The sequence below is a fragment of the Mus caroli genome, unplaced genomic scaffold (assembly GCF_978045245.1).
Source record: "Mus caroli unplaced genomic scaffold, Mus_caroli_1 scaffold_14, whole genome shotgun sequence".
In the NCBI taxonomy this organism is placed as follows: domain Eukaryota; kingdom Metazoa; phylum Chordata; class Mammalia; order Rodentia; family Muridae; genus Mus; species Mus caroli.
The window spans coordinates 58,743,622-58,771,241 of NW_028227269.1; the positions used below are offsets into that span (position 1 = coordinate 58,743,622).

The 27,620-nt window shown below is 36.3% G+C and overlaps 1 pseudogene; it reads right to left on the reverse strand.

Moving 5' to 3' along the window:
* Nucleotides 1-7,643: 7,643 nt before the first annotated feature.
* LOC110306522 (GPI alpha-1,4-mannosyltransferase I, stabilizing subunit pseudogene) lies at nucleotides 7,644-16,033 on the reverse strand (annotated as a pseudogene).
* Nucleotides 16,034-27,620: the final 11,587 nt, after the last annotated feature.

Consider the following 27,620-nt stretch of genomic DNA (forward strand, 5'->3'; position numbering starts at 1 on the left):
CCTGTAACCTTTCTGTGAGATATGAGCTGTAATTCACCATCCCCATTCTTATGATGTTTACTCAGCTTCCCCATTATTTGCGGTCTTATCCCCCCTCACTTTGCGGTTTATTCTTTAAAAACCCTCGACTGCAACTGCTGGGAGTCGATCTCCTCTGCCCCTGTGAGGGTTATGAGCTTGGCCTCCCTCAGCATGCTGATTCCCGATTAAACCTCATGAGATATTGCATAAAGAATGGTTTCTCTCGAGTTATTGGGATGTCGGCTCATCCTGGGACTTGAGCAAGGGTATCCCCGAAATGGGGGTCTTTCAATATTTAAAGAAGGTGCCAACTATACTTCAGACAGGGATTAATATCTACTTTGCAGTTTTTGAAACATTACTGATGAAGTCCAAGTCACCAATAAGGCATGAGGCTCACATTAAGGAAAGAAGTATAAATACTACCCTTGAGACATTTCACCAAGAGCTAGTCTGGATTTGAATTCTCTACTCCATGCCTTCTATCCTTTCTGTATGTGAGTCTGCATCTGTAACTACTGAAAAGCTTTCTTGTGAAGAATCTGTCTGTGTGTGCCTATCTCTATATGTACCTGTTTTATGAACTGTGTAAATAGTATGATATGAGTCTCTGTGTGTTCCTAACAAAGGGATTTACTCTGTATTAAGTAGCATAGAAAGCATTATACAGGGGAAGAATAGAATATTTTACAAAAATCTTTAGCGGAGTTTTAGAAGAGATGAAATCACTGCCTCCTACTGATCCCAGTTGACCATATAAGAGAGAAACATCATTTTTCTTTTATCAACCCATATCCATAAATGGATATTTTAAACATTTATGGTAGATTTTAGAAAGTTACTTTCAACTCCTGCATTTGGTGCTTTCAGCAAATGCTACACATACATTACTTTGGGTCAGGGACATGGAAGAGTACACAAAGCAAGATACAGATGGCTATACATTAATTTAGGATGTAAAAACTGATTACTTGAGAAATATAGGGCAAGTAAAGTAGTTTGTTACATAGTTCTTTTAAAGGTAGGGTAAGAAACAGGTTGAGTACACAGTAGGTTAAGTTGTTTTAACTATTAAGTGACTGAATTATTAACTCTGGTTGTGAGGTCCATTAAATGTTCCAGTCTTGCTTGCATGTTATGTATGTACATATATTCAGATATACAGGCACACGCTTAACATTAAGACAAATTTAAAACATAAAGACTGGCAAATGGTGGTGATATCCTGGACTCAAATAATATATAAATGTAAAGAGTGTCTTATTTTGTAGAAGTCTAGTATGTTGGGGTCTACCATCTACCAAGAAGGAGGTACCCCAGTGAGCTCACAGGCCTGATTTAAAGCACAATAGGGAAATTTCAGGGAGGGATAGGTGACCTGTATCTTAATCTGTTGTTTCTATCTCTATAGACATTTTAGAACCATTGCCAGGGTATAGGAAGTTGGAAACTGTCTCTAGGGAAATCTAGAAACTGTTTCTGAGGAAGTCTGGAAACTGCTGCTGACCCATTGCCCTCTTGCCTCAGGCAGCTTCTGATGGTAGAACAGTTTCTGAGAGGCTGGCTGCCTGAGGCCTGGTTTGTTTTGTTTTGTTTTGTTTTGTTTTGTTTTGTTTTGTTTTGTTTTGTTTTGTTTTGTGTAACTGGCTTGAATAGATTTGCCTGGTTCTTGGAAATGGAGATTTAGGTCTAGTCTCCTGAAGCCTGTCACGGAGTCATCTTGTCTCACTGTGTTAAGGTAGGCAACTCAGGCTCTGGAAGACAGAAACTAAACAAAACAACAAAACAAAAAAATACCAAACAACAACAAAGAAACCCCAAATTCTCTCACAGATGTAGGGCTTTGTTTCATATTTTTGTATGTGTGTATTTAATTGAAGTTGCATATAGAGGTCACGTATTTTGAAAAGGGCCTATAGGTGGGAAACTACAGACTTTAAGGGGTTACCTTATGAAAGATAATAGAGGATATGTGATCTCAAACTGGGAGGGGATAAAGTAAAGGACAGAGAAGACAAGCCAGATAGGGGGCAAACTTATCAGTTCCCCAAGCTAGATCAAATATTGGTGTGGTTTTTGTGCTTTATTAGAATAGTAGACATTTGTTTATGTCTTCTAAGGGACAATTACATAGCTATATATATTGCAAATTTTAATTATAAGGATGGTAATAATAATTTACTTATTATCTTTTAAAAATCCCTTTCATATATTACATTCTACTCCTCCCAGTCTCTCTCCTCTACCTCTCCTCTATCCCCCAGATTCACTCCTCCTCCTCCATTTCCCAACAGAAAAGGGCAGACCTCCCTCTCTCCCCACTTGTGATTTCTTTCTTCTCTCTCACAAGTGGGACTGAGGCATCCTTACTTGGGCACTTAAGCTTGTTGAATTTTTTGAGTTTTTGACTGTATCTTGGGTATTCTGTACTTTTTTTTATTGGCTAATATCCACTTATTAGTGAGTACATAACATACATGTCCTTTGGTGTCTGAGTTACCTCATTCAGGATGATATTTTCTAGTTCTATCTATTTGCCTGAAAAACTCAGAATGTCCTCATTCTTAATAGCTGAGTAGTATTCCATTGTGAAATTTAGCCACATTTTCTGTATCTACTCTCCTGTTGTGGAATATCTAGGTTGTTTTAAGCTTCTGGCTATCCAAATAATGCCGCTATGAACATAGTGGACCATGTGCCCCTGTGCCATGGGAGGACATCTTTTGGGTATATTCTCAAGAGTGGAATAGCTGGGTCTTCAGGTAGATCTATTTCCAATTTTCTGAGGAATCTCCAGATTGATTTCCAGAGTGGTTGTACCAGTTTGCAATCCCATCAGTGATGGAGGAATGTTCCTCTTTTTCCAAATCCTCTCCAACATGTGTTGTCACCTGAGGTTTTAATCTTAGCCATTCTGATTGGTGTAAGGTGGTGAAATCTCAGGGTCATTTTAATTTGCATTTCTCTGATCTCTAAAGACTTTGAACATTTCTTTTGGTGTTTCTCAGCCATTCGAGATTCCTCAGTTGTGAATTCTTGCTTTAGTTCTATACCCCATTTTTGATTGGGTTGTTTGTTTTTTTGGTGGTATGCTTCTTGAACACTTGATATATTTTTGATATTAGCCCTCTATGGAATGTGGGGTTAGTGAAGATTTTTTCCCAATCTGTAGGTTGCCAATTTATGGACAAGGGGTCGTAGTGGGGAGGGGTGGGTAGGTGGGGGGTGGTGTGGGGAGAGGAGAACCTGATCTGGTATTGGGTGAGGGAAAAGGACTGAAGCCCTGAGGGCCAGCAGAAAGAATGAAAACAGGAAACCTTGGGAAATAGGAGACTGATGGTGGTGGTGGTGGGTGCTCCAAAATGCACCAGAGACCTGGAAGGTGAGAGACTCTCAGGACTCAAAGGGAGGGACTTTAGTTGAAATGCCAAAAGCAGTAGGGAGAGGGAACTTATAGAGACTACCTTCAGCAGGAAGACAGGACATCAAATAAGGGAGGGGGGCATCCCACAGTCACAACTCTAACCCATAATTGTTCCTGCCTGAAACAATTAGAGGGATGCAAATGGAGAGGAAACAGAGAAAAAGAAATTCCAGGGACAAAATCAAAGTGGTATCCCACTCAAGGGGAGCCCCCAAGGTCTGACACTATTACTGTGGCTATGGAGTGTTCACAAAAAAGGGACCTAGCATAACCACACTCAGGAAGACCCAACAAGCAGCTGAAGAGTCAGATGCAGATAGTTGCTCCCAATCAATGGACAGAAGCATCTGACAATTTTTGTGCCACTTTTACTGTAGCACATCTTGCAAGCAGGACAAATTGTAGGTTGAAAGTTTTATAGATGGGTTGGTGTCCCAATAGAGTTATTTTTAAATTTTGGTGTTGTTTTATCCAGTGAAATGATTAGATGTTAAAAACAATACATTTATTTTACAGCATTTTGAGCACTGAAAATTAACAGCAAAATATTTGCTCTTGTAAATATATGGCTAATAGTTCTCAAGGTCATTCCAGCTGTCCTTTAGTATGAAAACATTGTGCCACACATTGGTGTCCAGATAAAAGTTCTGCAGCATAACTTTGAGGTTGGCATCTCTTGATGCATGTCCTTTTAACATTGTCTTTATGAGAGCCAAATCTCGTTCATTAGCATTACTATAAATTGAGTATAGTATATATAATTTTGTGGAGAAATAAAGATTCATTTTACTGTTTTTGATAACATTGCTTTATTTGCCAGCAACTGATCAAGAGTTATGCACATCTTATAAATGTCTTCATTTGTTTTTGTTTTGGTTTTTTGTTTTCGAGACAGGGTTCTCTGTGTAGTCCTAGCTGTTCTGGAACTCACTCTGTAGACCAGGCTGGCCTTGAACTCCGAAATTCCCCTGCCTCTGCCTCCCAAGTGCTGGGATTAAAGGTGTGTACCTGGCCTTGTAAATGTCTTGAAACAATAAAAAATTATAATGATCTCATGGTTATATAATTTTCTATTACATTAATTTTTATTTTTCTTGTTTTACTTATTTTATTTTAACTTCTGATTATTTATATTTTTTGAACAATTCATCGTTGTATTAATTATTCTTATTTAATTAATGTGATATATACTCATCAGCTGCTACTGATAGATCATTTGATAAATAGACATATCTTTCTTTGACACTTAATTAGGAGTATTATCTAACCTTTATTAGGACTTCTTTTTTGAGTTTGACGTTTGAAACAGAATAGTAATTAAAGCATTAGTTTATGTCTTGCTGTTCTCAGTGATTCTGGAGTTATTATTACTCTGTTTATTATTCTAATATGTAGAAATTTTGATCATCTTGATTGGTGTTACAGAATATTTTTGCATATAAAGAAATACCCTGTATTTGTTCTCGAAAAATCATATACTATTACACATATTTAATGTTTATATGTGTGTGTATACATGCATATATATATATATATATTCTTCTTTTTAATTAAATTTTAATTTTTTTCTTTATTTATTCACTTTACATCCCACTCACCGATGCCCCCCTTCCTGGTCACACTCCACACAATCTTTCCCCCATGCCACCCTCCCCTTCTCCTCTGAGTGTGTGTGTGTGGGGTCACCCTGGGTATCTCCCCTCACCAGCTAGCACTTCAAGTCTCCTACTGAGGTAAGACAAGGCAGCTCAGTTAGAACATATCTGCCATACAGGTAACAGCTTTTGGGATAACTTCCACTCAGGTTGTTCAGGACTCACATCAAGACCAAGCTACACATCTGCTACATATGTGCAGGGACTCCTAGGTCCCACCCTTCTGTGTTTTTTAGTTTGTGGTTCCATTCATTTTCATGGCCATCTAGCCATCACTATTGTCCCTAATGCCTGATGCTGAATTCTCCATTCTCCTCCCCACCTTCCTCCCTCCTAGGTTCCTTCCGCCATCTGCCTCTTTTGACCATTTTACTTCCCCTTCTAAGTGAGAGTCAAGCTTCCTCACTCAGACCTTCCTTCTTATTTAGCTTCTTTGGGTCTGTGGAGAGTAACATGGTACTTGTATTTTATGGCTAATATCCACTTATAAGTGAGTACATACTATGGATATACATTTGGGACTGGGTTATCTTACTCAGGATGATATTCTCAGGTACCATCTAGTTGCCTGAAAAATTAATAATGACTTTGTTTTTAATAGCTGATTAGTATTCCATTGTACAGATGTACCACACATTCTTTATCCATTCTTCAACTGAGGGACGTCTAGGATGTTTCCAGTTTCTGGTTATTAATAAAGCTAATTATGAGCATAGTTTGTCTTTGTCAGATGTTAGAGCATCTTTTGTGTGTATGACCAGGAATGGTGTAGCTGGAACTTGAGGTAGTACTATTCCCAGTTTTCTGAGAAAAATGCAAATTGATTTCCAAAGAGGTTTTACAAGTTTGCACTCTGACCAGCAATGAAGATGTGTTCCCCTTGCTTTACATCTTTACCTGCATATACTACCTCCAGAGTTTTTGATCTTAGCCATTCTGACAGCTGTAAGATGGAACTTCAGGGTGTCTTCATTTACATTTCCCTGATGACTAGGGGCATTGAACACTCCCTTAAGTGCTTCTCTGTCATTAGAGATTCCTCTGTTAACAATTCTATTTAGTTTTATACCCCATTTTTAATTGGGTTATTTGGGGTTTGGGTTCTAATTTCTTGAGTTCTTTATCAACTTTGAATGTTAGTCCTCTGAAACATATGAAGTTGAGGAAGATTGCTTCCTAATCTGTAGGTTGCTCATTTGTCCTAATGGCAGTGTCTTTTGCCTTACAGAAGCTATACAGTTTCATAAGGTCCCATTTATCAATTGTTGATCTTAAGAGTCCAAGCCATTGATGTTCTGTTCAGAAATTTGTGCCTGTACCAATGCTCAAGGGTATATTCTAGTTTCTATTCTATGAGATTTAGTGTATCTGACTGTATGTTGATGTCCTTGATCCACATGGACTTGAGTTTTATGCAGGGTGATATATATATATATATATATATATATATATATATATATATATATATATATATTTTCTACATGTAGACATCCTGTTAATTCAGCAGAAATTGTTGAAGATGCTCTAATTTTTCCATTGTATGATTTTGCCTTCTTTATCAAAAATCAAGTGTTCATAGGTGTGTAAGCTTATTTCTGGTGCCTTTTATTCAGTTCCATTGATCAGCATGTCTGCTTCACAACTAATTCCATGCAGTTTTTATCACTATTGCTCTGTAGTACAGCTTGTGCTTTCTCCTGAAGTTATTTTATTGTTTAGGATTGTTTTGGCTATCCTGCATTTTGTTTTTCCATACATAGTTAATTGCTCTTTCAAGGTCTATAAAAATTATGTGGGGATGGGGATTATATTAAATCTGTAGATTGTTTTTGGTAAGATAGCTATTCTCACTATGTTAATCCTACCTATCCATGAGGTTTGGAAATTTTTACATCTTCTGATACCTTCTTTAATTTCTTTCTTTAACAACTTGAAGTTCTTTTCATTCAGTTCTCCACTTACTTGGTTAGAGTTACATCAAGACATTTTATATTATTCATAGCTATACCAACAGCGTTGTTTCACTATTTTTTTTCTTGACCTGTTTATCATTTTTATAAAGGAAGGATACTGATTTCTTTGAGTTAATTTTGTGTCCAGATCCTGTGCTGAAGGAATCCTCTGGTAGAATTTTGGAGTTGCTTACGTGTATTATCATACTATCTGTAAATAACAATACTTTGACTTCTTCCATTTCAATTTGTATCCCATTGGTTTCCTTTTGTTGTCTTATTGCACTGGATAGACATTCAAGCACAATATTGAATAGATAAGGACAGAGTGGGTAGCCTTGTCTTTTCCCTAATTTTTGTGGACTTGCTTTAAGTTTCTCTCCATTTAATTTTATGCAGGCTATTGGTTTGCTATATGTTGCTTTGATTATCTTTAGCTATGGACCACATAACACGGATTTCTTTAATACTTTTAACATGAAGGGGTGTTGGATTTTATCAAAGGCTTTTTCAGCATCTAGTGAAGTAATTATATGATTTTTTTCTTTCATTTCTTGTTTTTTACAATAGAATAGGTCTCATGTATTAGATTTATAGAAAACACTTAATTGTATAAAACTTACAGGGAAAATGGCCATATTTGAAAACAGATAAAAGGATCAAAGTAGAACACAGAATCGCATTGAATGGTACCATAGAACACACTAAAGTGGTATGTATAACCAGTCCCATTGGAGCCTGTACTGTCAAATTCTTAAGTATTGATTTGTACTGCTTGTTTTTCCACTGACATGTCTCCTCATTTTTCAAAGCACAAGGAGCTGCTACTTCTAACTGAGCCCAGCATTTCAAAATTGGAAACTCTTGGTCACAGTTCAATATAGTAAGTCGGGGTTGTTGACCACAAAGAAGGTATCTCCATCTTTTTTGTGTGGCTGGTGATAGTGATCGTTCACAGGTAAAAAAGGGCTGGAAGCAGTTGATGCACTGTGCATCCTGTTGGGCATAAGTAAGATTTGCAGATTCTTTGGACCAATAGTTAAAACCTTCTGATACTGTCACTGCCTCTCTTATTTCTCTTTTTCATAATGAAGCCAACTCATAGGGATCCACAAAGAGTCCTTTTGAAAAATAATGTTTAAATTAATTCCAGCAGGTCTTTAAGTCATCACTGCCTTCTCCAAATTTCACTTTTATTAAAAAAGGTCTCTATGGAAACCATCTTTCAAAAATTCTTGCCTCAAAATAACTTCAGAACAAGTGGCCCTTACACAAGCACTGAAGGGGACATCACTGAAGTCCATAGCTGGCCAGCCCAGCTTCCCAGAGGAGCAGCCAGGCCACAGTACTAGCAGCCAGGGCGTTGAAGCCAAATGCCCGAGTTCTTTCAATTTTTATATTGTGGATTATGTTGATGAATGTTCATATATTGTACCATCCCTGCATTCTTGGGATGAAGCTTGCTTGATCTTGATGGACATTGTCATTGATGTGTTCCTGGATTTGGCTTGCAAGTACTTTATCAAGTAATTTTTCATCAATATCCATAAGAGAAATTGGTCTGAAGATTTCTTTGTGTCTTTGTATGGTTTAGATATAAGGGGTACTGTGGCCTCATTGAATGAGTTTAGTAGTATTGAAAGGTATTGGTATTATCTCTTTGAAAATCTGGTAGAATTTTGCACTAAGACCCTCTGGCCCTGAGCTCTTTTTTGTTTGGGAGACTTTAATGACTGTTTCTATTTATTTCGGGGTTATAGGGTTGTGTGAATACTTTACCTGATCTTGATTTAACTTTGATAAGTGGTATCTGTCTTTCTGTCTTTTGGTTAGTTTGACTAAGGGTTTGTCTATCATGTCTATTTTTTCAAAGAACAGTTCTTGGTTTCATTGATTCTTTGTATTTTTTTAAATTTTGTTTCAAATTGATTGACAGGTCTGCCATTGTATGTTACCTGACTTTTTCCCCATGTCCCCCCTTTTTAATATTCTTTCTTTTTTTTTTTTTTTGTAGAGTTTGTGTTTTGATTATTTGCTGGGAGAATTTTCTTTTCTGATCCAGGCTAATTGGTGTTCTATAAGCTTCTTGTATGTTTACAGGCATCTCTTTATTTAGTTTGAGAAAGTTTTCTTCTATGATTTTTGAGAATATTTTCTAGGCCTTGGAGCTGAGACTCTTTTTTTTTTTATGTTCCTATTATTCTTAGGTTAGGTCTTTTCATAGTTTTCGAGATTTCTGGATGTTTTGTGTCAGGAATTTTTAGAGTTAGCATTTTCTTTGGTGCATGTATTTTCTAAACCTGAGATTCTCTCTATCTCCTTTATTCTGTTTTTCCTGTTCTCTTCCCTTCTTTCCTGTTCTGTTTTCCATCTCCAGGAATTTCCCAGTTTGTGTTTCCTATATTGTTTCTATTTCTAAGTTAATATCTTACCCAGTTTTATTTATTTCCTTCACTTGTTTAATTGTGTTTTCTTGTATGTCTTTAAGGTACTTGTTTCCTCTTTGAAGACCTCTATCTGTTTGAATGTATTTATCTGTATTTCTTTAAGTGATTTATTCATATCCTCATCAAAGGCCTCTATCATTTTCTTGTATTTTGGTTGTGTTAGAATATCCAGGGCTTGCTATAGTGAGGTAACTGTACTTTGGAGGTGTCATATTACCTTGGGTTTTGTTGATTGTGTTCTTTTGAAGGCCTTTAGCCATCTGCATAGTTTGGGTCCCAGGATATTCTTCTTGCAGTAGGGAAGGAACCTCAGTGGCCCAGATGCAGCAGGCCTCTGTTAGGAATCCTTTGGCTGTATGGTTCCAGACCTGCAAGTCTTTATGATTCTAGAGCCTCAGGTTCAATTATGGTACTGAGGTAGCAAGAGAACAAGGGTCTCCCTGGGATTTCAGGCTGCTCAGGGCAGCTTGGCTTGACCCCTAAGGTTCAGCCAGCAGAGAAGATGAATAGGGGAAGAGAAACTAACCTGTATGAGTCAGGAGACTCAGGTATGATTATGTTGGGGGTGAGTAGGAGAGGCAGCAAGAGAATGGAGCAAAACCTCTCCTTCTAAAGTATCTCTTTTTTTAAAATGTATTTTTGTTCTTTGATTAGTGATTGTTAGACTTTTTTTCTATGTGTTCATCTCTTTGTTTTTTGAACTGGTTAGTCTTTATTGTCACCTTGATAAAATTTAGAGTCACCTGGGAAGAATAAACCTCAAATGAAGAATTGCTTTGATCAGATTGCTCTCTGAACATGCCTTGGGGGCATTGTCCTGATTGATGATTGATGAGAAAATCCCAGTCCACTGTGAGCAGCACTGTCCCTAGGCTGGCAGGCCTAGGCTATATAAGAAAACTATCTGAGTATGAACAAGAGAACAAACAAACAAACAAACAAACAAAAACTAAACAAAACAAACAAAAAAAGAACACACACACACACACACACAAACCCACCTACCCTTGACTTCTGCTTCAGATTCCTGATTTGAGTTCTTACCTTGACTTCCCCCACATAATTGAGTAGACTTGGAAGTGTAAAATGAAGTACATTGTTTCATTTTCAGGTTGCTTTTGGCCAGAGTGTTTTATCACAGCAACATATAAGCAAGCTAGAAATTTTTTTCTGTCATATTTAATAAAATATTTATTTGGGGGGGGCAATAAATGTCAAAGTCTGTATAGTCTGTATGTGTCCCAGTGATAGGATTTAAGTCATCTGGCTTGGCATTAAGTGCTTTAGCCATCTCAGACATCTCACCAGCCTTATATGACTTTCTGATTCTGTCATCTGTGATTGTCTTCATTTTCCTAAGTTAAGATAGGTCTAAGTTAAGATATGATATTATTCATGAAAGATTTCTCTATTTTATATTACTGACATCCAAAACACTTAAAGATTGGGCTGTGGTTTACTTCTTTATCGGTTTTTGTTCCTATTTTTATAGGTTTTTTGAGTCAACTTTTCTAGTCATCTAATACCTGTACCATGCTTACGAGCCTTTGGGAAACCTTTTTTCTTCAAATCAGAGCCAAACCTTATGTAGACATAGTTGCTACTTATTTACTTATTTGATTTAGCTCCCCTGCCTTGGTCAAGCCATTAAAACTTTTTCATCTACCTAGAACTGGTAGGTACCTCAGGGCATCCTGTGAAGTCAATAATTTTCCCCTAGCTTCACTGCAATTCTGGGCCACTTAGTTATTTATTAGTTGTAATTACTTTCCACACAATTTGTGGTTTAAGTAAGAGATTCTTCCTGCAGTTCTGGAGATCAGAAGTCTGATTTGACCTCATTCCATAGGGTCAAGTTAACCAGCAGATATTTTGCTTTTTAAATTCATTGCAGGATTATCCATCCCAGAGCTTTCTCCAGTCACTCATGGCTACAGCTATTTAATAGTTTCTGATTGTCTTATGTGCCCTTTAAAATAATCCAACAACACTACCCTCACAACAGAAATACTCTTTGGCCTTTCTTTTTTTGTTACATCTTTCTTCCTCTCTTTACAAATTTTGACAGGATATTAGGGATTCCTAATGAACAATCAAAGATAGTTTTTCTATTTCATCACTTAGAATCTTGCTCACATCTGCAAATTTCCTTTGTCATGTAAAGTAATATATTTAGGGACGCAGAGCATAAACATTTTTGGGGAACCTTATGCTATTTATTCCACAGTTTCTCTTATTTTGTGTAAGCATAAATATACTTAAAGTTTAAATGTAGATTTTCATGTTGTCGTTAATGAGAGATATGTCCAGTATTCATTGATTAAATAAGTTACTTGGTATTCTCCATCACTCTGTGTTCTTACCCACTGCTCTGCCATATTGAGCTACAACCAGTCAACTGATGTGGCAAGCAAACACTGCAAAAGGAGTTCTGCTGCCACATATCCTTATATCAATAAATCTTAAGAATAAGCAATTTTTGCTAGATTCAGCCTATCTGTTTTTATGTGGAGGTCCTTGATTCACTTGGCCTTGAGCTTTGTACAGGGAGATAAGATGGACCAATTTGCATTCTTCTACATGCTGACCACCAATTGAACCAGCATCATTGTTGAAAATGCAGTTTATTTCCCACTGGATGGTTTTGGCTTCTTTGACAAAGATTAAGTTACCAGAGGTGTGTAGGTTCATTTCTGAGTGTTCAATTCTATTCTATTGATCTACCTGTCTGTCTGTGTACCAATACCATGCAGGGTTTTTTGTTGTTGTTGTGTTTTTTGTTTTTGTTTTTGTTTTTTATCACTAATGCTTTGCAGTACAGCTTGAGGTCAGAGACGGTGATTCCCTCAGAAGTTCTTTTATTGTCGAGAATTGAGAATTGGTTTTGTTATCCTGTGGGTTTGTTTTTTTTTTTTAATTTTAGATGAAGTTGAGAATTGATATATCTGTGAAGAATTGGGTTGGAATTTTGATGGGTATTGCATTGCATCTGTAGATTGCTTTTGGTAAGATGGCCATTTTTACTATGTTAATCCTGCCTATCCATGAGCATGGAAGATCTTTTCATCTTCTAAAGTCTTTGATTTCTTTTTTCAGAGACTTGGAATTTTTGTCATACAGACCTTTCACTTGATTGGTTAGAGTCACAGCATGATATATTATTTGTGACTATGGTGAAGGATTTGTTTTCCTAATTTCTTTCTAAGCCTGTTTATTCTTTGTGTAAGGGAAGGCTACTGATTTGTTTGAGTTAATTTTATAACCTGAATCTTTGCTGAAGTTTTTTATGAATTGTGGAAGTTGTCTGATAGATTTTTTGGATTGCTTACATATGCTATTATATTATCTGCAAATACTGATATCTTGACTTCTTTCTGATTTGTATCCCATTGACCTCTGTGATGGTTTGTATATCCTTGGACCAAGGAGTGGCACCATCTGAAGGTGTGGCCTTGTTGGAATAGGTGTGACCTGGTTGGAATGGGTTTGTCACTGTGGGTGTGGGTATAAGATCCTCACCCTAGTTGCCTGGAAGTCAGTCTTCCACTAGCAGTCTTTGGATGAAGACATAGAACTCTCAGCTCCTCCTGGGCCATGCCTGACTGGATACTGCCATACTCCCACCTTGATGATAATGGACTGAACCTGTAAGCCAGCCCCAATTAAATGTTGTTTTTTATAAGACTTGCCTTGGTGATGGTGTCTGTTCACAGCAATACCCCACTCCCAGTACCAACTTCTGTCTTATTTAGGGTTTTATTGGAACAATTAACAGACAATAAAGCAAGGATAAGGCACATGCTGAAAGTAAGTGCTCAAGTTTGGTGTAAAATATAGGCATTGTCAGATATTTCTACATGATATATACACTATCACAGGTGATTCTTGTCAAGCAATCTGGTATGAGACAATTAAAATTGGTTGTATGATAATAATTATTATAATATCTAAATATTGCTATATTTTACATGTGTGCATGTGTGTGTGTGTGTGTGTGTGTGTGTGTGTGTGTATGTATGTCCGTTTGTGTGTGTACACATACTTGTGTGTAAAAGCAAAAGGTTGATATCAGGTATCATTCTCAATTTCCTTTACTGCCTTAGAGTTCCTTGTTCATCTCAGAGATAATTGATTTGGAATAATTTTTGATTTAGAGCTAGCCAGCTTGTCTGAGATATGACCTGTCTCAGCCTCTTGAGTACTGGGATTATAAGTTCAGGTGGCAGTCATTCTTCCCAAACTTTCATATCGGTGCTAGGATATGAGCTGTAGTCATCACATGTGTATGGTAAATTGTATGGAAATTTCCCTATTCCCAAATAATTACAAAAGTGACTTAAGCGCAAACATTTTCAATGTTTAATTTTATATTCAATATGAGTATTTACATGCTAAATTAGCTGACTTTTAACACAGGAATAGAATTACCATGAATTTATGTCTTAGTTGATTGTTTTTATATTATTCTTTTAATAAAAGAGATCAGAATACCAGCTATTGATTGTGTGACTATAATTGATCTGGCATTGGAAAGTGAATTTTTTTCCAGTTAATGTAGTGATTGGAATTGATTTAGCAGTAGACCTCACAAAAATGTCAATAAAATACTGAGAGTAATGCAAGAATTTCTCTTAAAAATAACTGTAATTCAATTATAGCCCTCAGCCCTACCTACACTAATTAAGATCATCAGTATTCAGCAGGAGACTAGATTGCTATTTTGGGTTGCTTATTTAGAAAACAGTCCTGAGACAAGTAAGAGTCATTCTCTTTATAAAATCCAGTCACATATTTATCATGATTTTTTTAAAGCTTCACTTTCTTGTTAGATGCAGGAGGCTAAAAATAACAAGTTGTATGTTTGCTCCAAAATTTTAGTACATACATTTTTTTCACCAAACAGTACATTCTGGAAGATGTAATATTTTAAAAGTTTGTAGTAATTATTAACAAAACACTGATGTAATTTATACCATATGTGTCGAACATAGGTGCTTAATGTATATCATATTCAAAATTGTAAAATTGTAAGACACATTTTATATTATATTTCTCTTTGCAGCACAGTGTTTGCAACTCTCCCTGACACTGTTCCCTTTTCATTAGTGCTGCTACTCCTTCCTCATTGCCTATCTGCCTCTAACTGCTTCCAGTTTATTTGATATTTTACTATAAATTATGTCTTAGATATATTTCAATTTGTGTGAAATTATATTTTATCCATATTCAATTTCTTCTCTATATGTTCACATGTGCATGTCTGTGTGTATGAATGTCTCTCTATATATGAATGTGTGCTTATATGTGGATGAGTGTGTATATGTATGTATGTTTGTGAATGTGTGTGTGTGTGTGTGTGTATGTGTGGTATGTATGTGTGTATGAGTGTATGTATGTATGTGTGGTATTTGTGGTGTGTGTGCGTGTGTGGTAGAGCACACAGTATAGTTAAATCTTTCTAACAGGCTTGATATGATTCTCATTTAAATTCCTGACCAGAGAGCTTTATTGATGTAAGAATACTGAAACTGCTTGGTCTACAACAGAAAAAGCATCCAGAGTAGGAGATAAAAATCAATGAACTTCTTCCTTTCTTTGAAAATCACATGTAAAAAGAAAAGCAGTGGTACAACTTGACTTATTTATGTAATTGATCTGCATTCTGGCTCATGCTGCCCATTTCTTCTACCTGTAGTATAGTTTGAGGACTGGCAGGTTGTTTGAGGACCACACTTTGAATAATAACTTTAGATATTGAATTTTTTTCTCTTCTTATGTAATGTTTCCCTCCTGTTAAATGGTGTTATGCTTGTCCCGTTTTCTTCTATTTTTAAAGGATCTAAAACATCTATCAAAATTTTCCATGCTACAGTCCTTTACCATGATGAATATTCATCTACCAATTTAGTTTTTTTTCTGATTATCAATGCTTCCACACTTCTCTAATCTATATGTTACCTGTACCTGTGTATAGGCCTAGATTTTTTTAAAACCTTCATTAATAAGGGTTGTTAAATCCTTTAACCTCCTTTCCAGCCTGCCACCCACCAGAGGTAGTGGAAAGGAAAGGTTAATAATAGGGCAGAAGGGGATATGGACCTGATTAGAAATAGTTCTTTTGGGTTCCAATCTTTGTTGTCTGGATATCAGCAGTTGAGTTCACATGAATCAGCAATAGTAGCTTGATCCACTCACAAGTAGCATTCATGAGTCTGCAACACTGTTTGATCCAGAAGAAACAGCAAGGCTCTGCCAATCAGCTGGATTCTGCAGAAGCACCAAGACATCACCCGAATATCACGAGTTCTTTGGTGAATTTCTCTGTACTATATCTCAAAAAAAGGATGATCAGCGATGAAGGTAAGGTGAACCAATGCTCCAGCGTTGTCCATGGTCTGTTGGGTTATAGTATACCCTTCATGAACATCACATGTCCTTTCAACCATCGCCTCCAGTAGAACATCATATGCTTTTTCTCCCAAGCAGCTTCAAGAAAATCATGACTTACCTGTTCTCAGCAAAACTTCCTCTCATGTGTCTACTTTAGCAAAATATCCTCTCATAAGACAGTTACCAGCATAACATCACATGACAAAATTGAGTCTCCAAAGAAACCAGAAATTTACACTTCACTTAGGATGCAGTAAAGAAGGTAAGCTTCTCACACAATTTCTATCTCTAATCTTGCAGATTGTAAGAAGAAGGTTTTACAATTTGAAGTACTGGAAAGTAGCCAAAATGCAAAGCAAAAGTGCTCTTTGCAAAAAAGAAAACACATTAAAAATAAAATTTGAGTTAATAAATCCAGTGGTAGAAGGCTAGTCTCCAGAGCTTTTGTCTTTAATAGCGAGGTGAAATCTTCAATCACGGTGAGCAGAGTGATTAGTTATTACTGTTTCTAGGAAGGCATAGATAGCTTTTCTTGCAGAGTATGTTCACATACATTTTCCAAATGGTGCTCTTTGTTTAATCAGTTTTGTGGTTCCATCTTCACTGGCATGAACATTTTTCATGTTAAATTTCTCATCTTCACTTACTTTGTGATCTTTAGCCTCTTTGTGGACCTCCAACCACATCAAAATTAGTTCTTCCAGCTGCAAGAATAGTTGATATACTTGTTCCAGCTTTTATTTGTTTTTCCCATTTTAAACATTAAATGTGTTACTTTCATGGGATCAACCAGATTTTTGTCAATTAATTGAAGTTAGCATTTACTCTTTAATGTAAATTCATAAAGTTGTTTACATGATATATTTGTTTAAAAATTGGCATGTATTTAATACTGAAAGTGATCTCTATTTGTATGATTTACATAAAATTAGTAAGGAAATAGGGGGCTAGGGAGGTGGCCCCCTATTTAAGAGAGCTTACTGATCATGCAAAGGACCCCAGTTTGTCACCCATTAAATAAATGGCAATTCACAACTGCCTATAACTCCAGTTTCATGTGATCTGACTCCTTTTTCTGATTTTTATGGACTCATATATATATATATATAGTACACATTCATCTATTTAGGCACACACAGGTCCTCATGTACTGGCATGTACACACACATACACACACACACACAATTTTATGGTTTTTTGTACATGTATACAGAAACATATTCATGTAAGTATTAATTATTTTATTTAAAACTCTGATATTTTAAAAAATCTTTACTTTTTCTCCAATGTAATCCTTTTCACTAGAAAAAACAGAAGCCAATTTCCACTCTGTATGTATAAGATTACTGTTGTAGATACTTGTTAATTTATTGCATAGTCTTTGTAAAGCTTTGTAAAACTTTATATTTACCATTAAGTTCAGACATGTTTTCAGTAAATATTCAAGTGAAGATTTATGAGAAAACCCTGCTAATTAAGGTCAGCATCTACCATGTTCAGATAGCTCCGCTGAGCTCAGTGCAAAATGGAGGACTTCCTCTACCAACAGGGCTTTCCCTTCCCTGACTTGCCTGGGCAACCCAACTCCCAACACACTCTACCTGTGAAAAGCCAAGTAGTCCTTGGCACACCTACAAGTTCAAATCCTGATCCCTGATCAGAACCAGACCAGCAAGTACCTGGAGTTCCTGGAATGTCTTCTCGTACAAATGAAACATTCACTTAAATTCTTTAAGGCATTTTTAATGATTTTACAATACCCCTGAAAACTACATCACACTCCAATGCTCATATATGGCCTTTGCCTACCCCAAATAAAGTGCATCAATCCAAGCAGACTCTTAATGAAGTTATTAGAACAAGCTAAGATTGTCTAAGATACCTGTTTTATTAAAATCATCTGAGAAGGCATTCTCCCTCTTGGCACTCATTCCCAGTCAAACTAGCATCCTGAAGACCCTCCTTGTTCCAAACTGCTTCAACTTTCTTGTCTTGTATGAGGTGGTACCTGTACATTCTCAAGTATGAAATGGAGGACACATCCTACAGCTGACACACATAGCATACCATGAAGATTAGCTTGGTTTTAAAGTCACTGAGAAGGAAAAGTCCCAATAACAAGCAAGAACAGTATAAAGCACTGAGTTATTTATGCATATGCATATTCATTTTTCTTTATTTTGTTTTCTTTCATTACTTTTTAAAAGTTTTCTGAGTGTCTCCTGAGTTCTAGATGTAATTTTTTTAAAAATATTTTTGTTTCTTGAGACTTATAAAATAAACTTAATTTTCTCCTCCTAATTCCAAACTCTTCCAGGTAATGTTGCGTTCTTTCAAACTTACGACCCCTTTTCTTTATTTGTTGTTAAATGTATATGGTGTGTGTGTGTGTGTGTTTGCTATTTTCTGTAATGGTGTGTAATCCTTGTTGTAATATATATATATATATATACATACACACACACATATATATATATGTGTGTGTGCGTGTGTGTGTGTTGGTATGTGTGTATACCTGACATAGTGTATGTATGTGAGTGTATGCATTAGTCTATATGTGTGTCTACATACTTAGAATAATGTGCATACATTAAAGCCAGATAACAAACTGCAGAATAACTCTGTACCTTAAACTTTGAGACATTGTCTCTTGTTCACCAAGGTTCAGGCTAAACAAGTTTTCTTTCCATCTTCCCAGGAGTCTTCTTACTTGATCTTGCATTTCCATTAGAAGGCCTGTGGTAACAAACATCAACTACCATATGTAACTTTATATGCATTCTGGAAATAAGAATTTCACTTGTTAAGATTGTGTTGTAAGCATTTTATCCATCAAGCATGTATACACACACACACACACAAAACACTTATAGAATTATTAAATAAAATTTGAATATTTTATATGAGTCTCTGCAAGCTTATCCATACCAATCTATGGATGCCCCATTTGTTTACACAAAATCAAATTCGTAATGATGCCAAGTTGGTTCACTCATTCATACATTTTGCATACACACACAATTAACTAATGAACTATTCAGAGACAGTTAAGTTTTGACATATATCTAGTTTAACCAGTAGAATTCTTAATCTAGGTAATAAAGTTACATACTTTCATGTGTAAATATATGAGTTCTGAATCCATTTTCAAGTTTTAGTAATGTTGTGGTGAGCAATACTAGGTATTCATGGCCACGTTTTCTCAAGGTAGGTTCTTCAGTTTCAACTCCCTTTCTAAATTTATTAGGGCTTGTTTGCTTGATGGAGGAGAATGAAATGTAGATGTATGCATTCTGTTCTTTGATTTATGGCCCATGGTAGCCCTGAATGTGAGTGAAAAGTAACATGAAAATGAAAAAGTATGTATGAGAGTAAGAGAAGCAAGATGAAAATGAAATATTTGCATGGAAATTGCTGTCTTCAAACAATTTTATGGGATCATATTCAAATCATCCTCTTTCATCACATAGTTAAACACTTAGTACTCGGTAGAAGTCAAGTTAGAACTCTTCATAATAACTGATTGGCTTCTTCATTTATGCATTTCTACCTTTCAAACTGTTAGTTTCTAAAACAATGCCTCACTGTAAAGCTTTGGTTGGTTTGGAACTAGCTGTGAAGTCTAGGCTCAGCTCAAACTTTCAGAAATACACCTGCCTCTCTCCCCAAATGCCAGGATTAAAGGCATGTGTTACAAAATCTGGATGAAGGGCCAGAAATGGTGGTACATGCTTTTAATCCCAGCACTCAGGGGGCAGAGGCAGACAGGTCTCCATGAGTTTGAGATTATTCTGTTCTACTAAGTGCATTTCAGAACAGCTAGGGTTGAACAGAGAAACCCAGTCTCAAACATACAAACAAACAAACAAACACAAACCAAACAAACAAATCAACAACAACAAAAACTACTACCAACTACAAGAAAATAAAGTGTGAAGGAAAGGTATCAGCTCTACCAAAAATACATTTGAAATTGACAAATATATCTTCTAAGTCTTTCTCATAATTCAGAGTAATTAGTGGCTTCATTAAAGAGGCTACATAGCACTCTCCCCAGAAAATAAGAACCTGGAGGATTGAGGAGATGAGAAGGCTACTTTACCAGTTTCATAGCTCATGCCTAAGTTGAAACTTCATTTCTTGTTTGTCTGTAAATCATACAGTTTACTGCTTTATTCATATGACTGACATAGTAATTTTGCTAAAAATATATTTAATCATATCAAAATCATTATGTCAATCTGTAAAGTTCCAAGCTTGCCCAACCTGCAGCCACAGGCCAATGTAGCCAAGATAGCTAAGAATGTAGACCATCTCAACAAATCATGAGCACACTTGAAACATGTACCTTTATTTTTTATTCTAAATTTTGTTCTTGATGATTATTACATTTTTAAAGGACAATGTTGCGTCACAAGGTCACAAAGCCAGATGGATTTAGGTGCTTTTCTGTGGTAGAGTGGCTGGTACATTTTCTTTATCTAATCTCTGATCCAACCTCTAAAATTCTACAAACTCCAATCCTACAGTATTACCTAAGAACTACAATTTCTGGCTCTTACAAATAAGGCTGTTATGAACATAGTAGAGAATGTGTTCTAGAGGTATGGTGGAACATCTTTTGGGTATATGCCCATGATCAGTATTACTGGGTCTTCAGTGCAAAAATAATTTTTATTGTAATTTTCTGAAAAAATGCCAGATTGATTTCCAGAGTGGTTGTACAAGATTAAATTCTACCAGCAATGGAGGAGTGTTCCCCTTTCACCAAATCCTCACCAACATGTGTTGCTGCTTGTGTTTTTGATCTTAGCCATTCTGATAAGTGGTCTAATTTAAAACCTCATCCCATGGGTAAGTATTGTGGGAAATATTAAAAAAGAATCCTCACTATTGCCAGCAAGACACTGTCCATCAACGGACTGGCCAGCCTGTTCTCTTCTCGTGGAGACTCTCTGATTCAGAGCTATGAAATCTTTCCACCCAACTTGCAAAGTTCCCACTGGTTGGTCACTACCTCACCAGACCCATGCTTCAAAACTCCCACAGCCTTTTGTGGTGCACTTCTGGCAAACCCACCTCTTTGTCTCTGTTCCTTTCTCTCTAGAACCCAGTTGAGTCACTGTGTAAAGGAAAACACCACACAAACTTAGTTCAGAATCAATGGTAACTCAATCACTGGGCACATCAACTAGAATCCTAATCTTGTAAACCATATTAAATCTAAAGTGGGAGGCACTAGTAGCTACATCTTGTCATCTCCCTCTCCCAGTCAAAAAGCCCCTATCTATCTCTCTCTGGCTTCCTTTCTTCCTCTGTCTATCCTGGAAGTCCCACTTACTTACCCAGTTATTGGTTCCTTTATTCATTAGGAGAAGGTCACTAGAAGTCACCTGAGTAAGTGACTCATTCCTCATTCCAGACAACCCCTTCCAGGCAAGCAGAATTTACATCAAACATCACCAGGGTCATTCACAACACTTCTCCCTTTCTGTCCACTTAACCCCAGAGGCAGTGAGAATGCAGGGGCAGAGAGCAACTGAGTATAACCCAGGGTGATGCCATTTTTTAAATATTTCCCTCAACAGGTCCTCACCAATCCTTACCATTATTAATCATATTCTGTTATGCTTGTAGTCAGGAACATAACTGTCCTCTGAGAAACTCTATCCAGCAGCTGATTGAAACAAAGCTACCACAGCCAAACACTGAACCCAAGTTGGAGATGTTATACAAGAGTTGGGGAAAGGACTGAAGGTCCTGAGGGGATAGGAACCCCACAGGATAACCAACAGAGTCAACTAACCTGAACCTCTGGTAGCTCTCAGAGATTGAGCCAACAACCAAAGAACACAGATGGCCTGAAATGAAGCCCTTGCCATATATGCAGCATATGTGCAGCTCAATCTCCAAGTGGGCCCCCAACAACTGGAGCAGAGACTCTCCTTAATGCTTCAGCATGTCTGTCTGGGCTGCCTAGTCTGGCCTTAGTGGGAGAGGATACACTTAAATTATCAGGGTGGGAGGATACCAGGGGAGGCACCTTCTCTGAGCAGAAGGGGATGGAGTATGCGGGAAGGTCTCAGTGAGAAGGGGACCAGGACAGGGAGGGAAGCACTTAGGATGGAAATAAATAAATAAATAAATAAATAAATAAATAAATAATAGAAATAATTAACATTTCTGTTAACATCAAGATTCTGTTCCAGGTCTCAGTCAGGATTTTTTGTTCTCTGATGTTTTTTGTTACATTCTCTTAATTCAAGTAAAATATGTAAAATAAGCAACAAGAACGTAGCACAAAAAGTGGCAATTGAAAATTCACACTCAAAGATGCTAAAAATGAAGTACTTGTCTATTTGATGGCCATGAACTCTTCATTTCAGCAACAATCTTCTGCACTCTCAGTGCCATATTTTATGTATGTAGAGTATTCAAACTGTTTCTTTAATGTACAAACTAATTTTCCCTCATGCAGAAGTGCCAGGGAGAGAGTAGTAAGTAGGATGGGGGCTTTGCTGGCTGAGGGTTTTTAAAAGAGAAGGCATTGTAATTTACTCATGAAGACAAATAATATTTATTTTTAATCAAAGAAATGGGGGAAGAAGACAGACAGAGAGGGGTCACAGTTTCAGATAGTTATATCCGTTGGATATTGATCTGTATGTATTGAATAAAGATTCTGAAAGATGTCGAAAGCTTTCCAGAGATGAAACGAGAAAAAAATAGAAATAAAATAAAGGCATAGCTCTTTTTCCTCTGACAAAACATAAAGAAACTATATGATGACTATTCAGGGAAAATACCTACTTCTCTCACAAATTTTTTTGCAGGCAAACATGGGTTTCAATAAATTCATAGATGACATTAGCTTTTATCTCAAGTATGCCAGGATTTTGTCTGGAATATATTTGGGTGGTAATTGTTAGTTTTTAGTGGAATGCATGATACTACAATTAGACTTTGTGTGTCTTGTTTGGAGTCTGACCAGTTTAAAGCTCTGAAATCAGCACAGGACCAAGTAGGTACAATTTATAAATTTATAACACTCTAAAAAGTCAGAACAAGATCGTATGCATCATAACATAAACTTTGGTTTAAAACAGGAGTAAATGTAAAATAGAGAAGTACAAAGAATTGCACTGATTGTCACCCTCTACCAAAGCTACTTGTGATGATACTCTTTGGACTGTGAGCCAGGCACCTTGTAGCTGTAGCATCAAAGGTCAACATGTCTCATGGGCATGTCACAGTGCTGAGTAGGATGTGGCTTTGAACATCCTCAGTCTGGGCAAAAAAGATGTGGGGATTGAAACATCTCAATAGGAACATATAAACAAAATGTAAACTGTGCAAACCCTTAAGCACTGTTCTGAGATATTTAAACAAGGTGCTAACAAGGCTCCTCACAAAGTTAAAAAAAATAGGCCAACTATATGATCCAGTTATATCACCTTAGCACAATCTTAAAGGAGTCTATGTCTTACTACAGAGACATTTGTTGACTAATATTTATTGATACTCTATTGAAAATATTCAGAAAATGGAATTAGTCTAGATGTGTGTCAACTGATGAATGGATAATGAAAATATGATTCATATATACATGGGATGTTATTCAACTAAAAAGAAAGTTTAAATTATAAAATTCACAGGTATAGGTATTGAGTAAAGTTCTAAGTTAAATGTGTTGTTTGGCATGTCCATGCATGTGCCAAAGGCCTCAGTACTTCATCCCAAATGGCAAACTCTTCTCTGCGCTCATGGAAATGCCAAATATTTTGCTCCTTATATAAGTTCAAATGTTGATACTATGGGCAGAAATTGTTTACCATAACTTTCTATCCCTGGGTATTTATGGACTAAAATTTGTTCCCTAATGGGAATGATTTCCAATGAGATTAGATAATCCTGCTTCCTTCTTTAGATAGACACCACAAACCTTACTTCCTTTATTCATCTCTATATCATAAACACTGTCTTCCTCCTCAACTATATATAATATATCTACTGAGCTTCCAGGATGTTGCAGGTTCTCTATTCATGAGCTCAGACCACCTGATCCCAGCCTTTCTGAATGTTTATCAGTTGGTCAGTCATTTCTTTAGGATCTGTCATTTCTGATATTTTTCACTGCCTCTAATCAGTGTTCAACTACTCAGGCCATGTGAGGATTTGGCGCACAAGTAAATGGATGGAGCTGAAACAATTGTTCTCAATGAGGCAACACTGAAATTGAAAAGCAGATTATGTATTTGGTCTTTCATATGTAAAAACCACATTTGAATCTCTAGATAAGTGCATATAAATTATAGTGCCCACAAAGTCAGGAAATTGTTGAGAGGGTATTGGGTAGATTTCAAGTAGAAGAGAAAGAATATACCTCAAGTAGAAGGTTGGGAAAGGGAAATAACTAAGCAGGAGGCATAAAATTGAGTAAAATGGAAGAGATTAGGGACTATGGGATCACTGATTTTTTTTTTGAAGAGAACATATGTAAAACTGCTACTGTAGAAGCTTCCCAAAATGGTCATATACACACATATAGAAGGAATTTAAATGGTTAACTCTATAGTGGAAGTCAGAGTGATGACTTCTAAAGACACCATAGGCTTTATTATCTATGCCAGGTATAAGTTTCTCTTTTAGAGTTTTAGGTCAGTGAGATCCCATATACCTCTGACAAACATTATAAACGATAACACTACTATTTCTTAATATCCAGAGCATGACACTGGTATCCTAGTTCTGAAGGTGCACCACATATGAGTCATAGAAAATGGGAAGAAATTAATCTGGTACCAATACTGAAGCTTCCTCTCTTCTAACTGGCTTTCATAATGCTGGAGAAAGGTTCTATGAATGATATCAGAAGAAAGAATTCACCATATATTTTATCTAATAGCAGCCCCTGCTAGCTACAATAATAATTGTCATGAAAAGCTACACACCCTGGTTGAATATTGGCCCAATGTATTGGATTGACCGATTACCTGTGCTTGTATTTAGTCCTGGTCAATTAAATAGAGCTCAATTCTGGTATTGTTAACTTGGCTGAAAACCTATGCTTGGCTAAGTCTGTTTTACTATTTGGAATCATCTGAGTCTCATTTAATTTTTATCTCCACAAGCAAAGCAATTCTACAGGCATCTTGAATGCACATTCCAGGGTTGCTTTTAAACATTGAGATGTCTGAATAGAAGATCTTTACAAGGAGCTAAAGGGGTCTTATCTGGCATCAATGGGAGGGGAGGCCCTTGGACCTATGAAGACTTGATGCCCCAGTGTAGAGGAATGCTAGGGCAGTGAGGCAGGAGTGGGGAGATGAGTGGGGAGCAGGGCAAGGGGGAATGGGATAGGGGTTTGCAGAGGGGAAGCTGGGAAAGAGGATAAGGTTTGAAATGTAATTAAATACAATGAAATATAAAAATTAAAATTAAAATAAATAAAAAAGAACTTATTGTCCAAATGCCATTAATAGAGCTTTAAAAATCCCAGCTTATTGTTTCAAGGCATCAATAAACTTCTGATATTAAAGGCATGTTCTGCTCCCCTTTTATACACAAATTGAGGATGTGTGATATTTTAAACCCTCATTCCCAGGGTACTTAGAGACAGAAATATCTCTCATACATTCAGTCTTAACATTCCAAACTCTTCCAATTCTTTTTCTTTCTCCTGTCTTAGTTTCTTCCATGGAAGCAGCAAAAGTGGCAATGTGAATATGACAAAGCATTTGTTTTTAATCCATTGACTCGATGAAGTTGTGTGTTCTTCCTTCTGTCAAGTTGAAGAGTCTCCGAAGTGCCTGATCTTCATGTCAAGGTTGGGTATTAATAAAATGATTCTAGAAACAGGAAAACTCTTAATGAGCAATCTCATCAACATTTTCTCAAAATCTTCAAAACACTATTGTGCTTTAGATACTATCCACAAGACAAATGTATGGCTTACAATGCATGTATTCTTGGTATTGTTATCAGTGATATTTTCTTCTAGCTCTGGGAGAGATTTTTAAAATGTTGATTGATTCTATCTAAGAAGGCATTCATGATTTACTTAGCAAGTTTGGGCTTCTAGGAATTTTTCTATAAAGCACTAGAAGACTACTTTACTCAATTGCTTCTCTGAGGATTTATAAAATCCATTCTCTACTCATTCAGTTCCATGGTCAAATCAATTTCCTCCCAGGGACATGGAATTTGAGTGAAAAATAAAACGAGAACAAATATGGCCTCTTCATTCAATGATCACCTTGAAAGAAGCTGGAAAAATGCCTGATGTTCGTTTCTAAGCTGTTGCTATGGATAAGAGAATTCTTTCTATGTGAACCATTGACACGAAATAGTAATTGAAAAGTTTCATTTCAAAGTGTTGTCAGGACTGAAGATAAGAATAGAAAGAACTTAGACTAAATCTCAATATTGTATTAAAAGTTTGAAATGCAAATAATCACAGTAAGGTAAAACTTTTTATTGATTCTATGTGCATAATATAATAAGTGGAGGATGAGGTTTAGCTCTTTAAAATACAATACCATGGGTTTTAGTAGGAATATAATAGACTTTATGAATGCTTTCAAAATGTATACTTTTCTTTAAAGTGGTAGATGGGAGAAGAATTTTAATAGCAATGATATTATTTATGTTCAGGTTATTTTTGAAGAGTTTTACATTTGTGGAAAAATCCTGAGTCCTGTGAATTATTATTGAAGCAACAGCCTTGATTGATAGTATAGGAAATAATTTGCATTTGTCATGGCTAATGAGCCAATATTGATATTGTTTTTATTATTACTACAAATGAAGGTTCAATGTTTTATTTCTGGTTTTCCTGTTTTGAAATGATGTACTTTTTCTGACCTAGAATAACATTCAGAATATACTTCATTTAGATGCTCTGATTTCAGATTTTTAAGTTTCTTTTTATATAATATTATTACGGATCACTTCTTAGCTATATCATTTTATTGATGACTAAAAAGAACTCATTAGAAAATCTTAATTGTAAGATGCGAATTATTTCTTTGTATTACTTTCTTACTGCATATGACATGCTGTGGTTCTGTTTATCTCCTACTCTTTCTTATCCCCATTTTCTTTGTTACATTTTGCATATCTCTAATATTTCACTTTTTAATTTCTTGTAATTTGCTTTTCTAAATTTACATATGAGAGAACACAAGCATCCTTTTCCAGGGGTTAGTCTCATAATGTTCCATGGTGTTATAGTTTTGGGGTTTACCAATAAAATAAGATAATAATAATAATAATAGTATTTAGGTGTGTGTGTGTGTGTGTGTGTATTTGCTTACCAACACATTTACATCTGTACATGATATGTTGTACATCTGAACATCAGAGGACAACTGTGGAATGTGTTTTATTCTTCCATCATGTGGCTACCTGGATCAAAATTAGGTTTTCAGATTGGAGTAAAGTTTCATCATCCTCTGTAACATCTAACCAGCTGGTTTCTGACAATATTTTTGCTCTATCCTGTCAAGAGTCCATACACTCAACTTGACTCATTATGCTGATCCTGTGCCAGGGGCTAGCCCTGACTGTTCTTTCTTGTTGGTTCCTCTTGAGGGAGCTGAGAAGGAAGAGGTTAGCAAGAATTGGTCTTATGAGCTATTTAGGGTTGCTGCATAGTAACAAAATGAACCTTTACCTAAGCATAGTAAGCATACTTTTGCTTAGTAGTTGGCCTGCCTTCTGAGTTCCTCTG